This window comes from Saccopteryx bilineata, chromosome 6, assembly GCF_036850765.1.
Source record: "Saccopteryx bilineata isolate mSacBil1 chromosome 6, mSacBil1_pri_phased_curated, whole genome shotgun sequence".
In the NCBI taxonomy this organism is placed as follows: domain Eukaryota; kingdom Metazoa; phylum Chordata; class Mammalia; order Chiroptera; family Emballonuridae; genus Saccopteryx; species Saccopteryx bilineata.
The window spans coordinates 111,023,943-111,026,440 of record NC_089495.1 but is presented as its reverse complement, the minus strand read 5'-3'; the positions used below and the strand labels follow the sequence as shown (position 1 = coordinate 111,026,440).

General features: G+C 41.6%; 1 pseudogene; it reads right to left on the bottom strand.

Annotated features, from left to right (window-relative positions):
* Positions 1–266: 266 nt before the first annotated feature.
* Positions 267–1,100, bottom strand: LOC136309362 (calcipressin-3-like; annotated as a pseudogene).
* Between the last annotated feature and the right edge of the window lie 1,398 nt (positions 1,101–2,498).

Genomic DNA, 2,498 nt, shown 5'->3' with positions numbered 1-2,498 from the left:
TACTCCATACTACTGTGCTCGCAGTGCAGGCTTGGTGATCAGACTGAATCTCCTACCCTCCTTCCCTCCCCTACACCATCAGCAGCAATAAACCCACCACTAGCAGCAGTCCTTGACTGAGGCCCAAGGTGGCAGCTGCCACACATCTGGCCATCAAAGGTCTGGTGCTTACTCAGTGCTGTGTGGGAAGTTGAGGGCATCTCATTTGGGTAATTTTCTGTTTTTGTTTTTTTTTTGTTGTTGTTTCTTCTTTCTTTTTTTTTTTTTTAATTTTTTTTCTTTCTTTTTTTTCTTTGTTTTTTTAATTTCACTTTCATAGACATGAACCACCATGCTGGGTGTCTACTCAGTTCCTGCGTGAAATTCATATTTTTCTAGAGCCAATCTGGAAACAGCTCAGAGTAAATCATAATTTATAACAGGCATTGCATCTTCACCCTGCTGCCACCTGGAGATGCTGGAGGGGAGATGAGATGAAGAACTGCTTGACCTGCTGGGCTGGCAACAGATATGATCTGTCCCATATCTCACTGGCCATTGGGACCTGTGCAAATACAGCTTCTGCTTCTTCCCATTGGAGTCTGTTTCATGGTATTGGCACCCTTGCTGCTGCTTCAGGCTTGCTGAAATGTACTCTGACTCTTCTAAAGCTTTTATTTATTTATTTATTTATTATTATTATTATTTTAATTAATTAATTTATTTTTAGAGAGAAGACAGAGAGGGAGAGAGAGGAGAGAGAGAGAGACAGAGAGAAGGGGAGAGGAGCTGGAAGCATCAACTCCCATATATGCCTTGACCAGGCAAGCCCAGGGTTTTGAACCAGTGACCTCAGCATTTCCAGGTCGACCTTCTAAAGCTTTTAAACACTGAGATGTAACCTGGTTGTCACAGATGCCGAAAAGTACTTCAAGTCTCTCTGCTCTTGCACCTCAAAAACTGCTTTACGGACCATGCAAGCAAGTGGTGGGGTAGGCAGATCGTTTACACCCATCATCTCTTCCAGATCGTCTTCAGTTTCACCCAAAACCATCTCTTCTTGGTCACTGCTACAGAGATGACTGGTTATCATTCGAAGATTTCACAGTGTTCCTCAGCATTAACCCTTAAAAGCATATCTTTTCTGTTTTTAGAGTTCAAAGATGCCTACAAGGTACCTACTTACTGTGCCTTGGCTGCTGCTGGAAGACAGGCAGTCAGGGGAGAGGCTGGTACGACCCCATGGGCAGAGTCGGTGGCAACCACGCTATCTGTTCTATTTTTAGTGACTCAGGGTATAGGGAATTTACCAATTCTCTCAAAGCTGCTTTCATGGTAAAGACTATCTATCCTGCCGAGAAAATGTGTCAAATTCCCCTAGGTTTGTTTAATCTTCTAACCTCACTAGATTTAGCTTATCTAATTGCTTTAGTGTCTTTAGACTTGTCATTGTTTTCTATGTGTATTTTCTGATTCTTTTCTTTTCATTCAGCCTTCCTCTTCTTAGCTCTTTCCAGGAAGAAAGCAAACACATTCTTGCTTGTGAACATGTGAGCAGTAACCATTGGTTTCATTCAACAAATTAACAATAACAACATGAATGGATCACTTACTGTGTCAGATATTGTGCTACATACTTTGTATACTTTATCTCATTTATTAAATACCTATATTAGCCAGATAGCAGGAACGCAAAGTTAAATATGACCCTGAAATTGTTGTCAAGGAGCTTATAATGTACTGAGAGAGACAAACATTCAGATAATGTCTACATAGCACTCTCAGTACATGGAGCTATCTTCAGAGCATTGTTGGAGCATGGAGGATGAGGGGCCAGTCCAGCAGTGCAGAGAAAGGCACAAGGGCAGAAGTCAGGTGGAGTGGAAGGATGATATCCCAGATGAGATGAAATATAGCCTGCCTTTAAAAAGATATTAAGGAGAGTTTCAGTTGGAGAGGATGGTTGCTCAGGAAATTCTCTAGAGTTCAGTGTTATTAAGTTGAACAGCATGAGGATTATTGGGAAATAGATAGAGATTAGACTGTAGAAAATTCTATATTACCTGGTGGGAAATCTGGACTTTGTTCTGGCTCTTAAGCAGTGGACTGATATGGCTGCCACGTAGAAAACATAGAAGAGCAGAGACAGAGAGATTGTGATGGGACATCTCTTGAGATGAGAGATGATATGTGTCAGGATCCCAGGGTCAGGTTAGCTCTTCTTGGCTGGAAAATCTTTAGGGCCATCTGTCTTCCTTGACTCTAAGTAATTATGAAGTTACTTACCAAGTACCTTACAAATCTCTGAATGTAAGTTCTGGGTAGTTTGGTGCTGAAAAGTGGGGAGTGGAGAATGTATGTTTACTGCAACTAGTGGGATTATGTCTAATGATGGTTAGTTACTGACAAATTTCTACCAATTTCCAAGGAAGACTTTCTCTTAATAGTATATGTGGGGAGTGGTGAGAAAGAATCACCAATGAGCAAGCATCCACTCTGTGTAAAGCCCGGGGCTATGG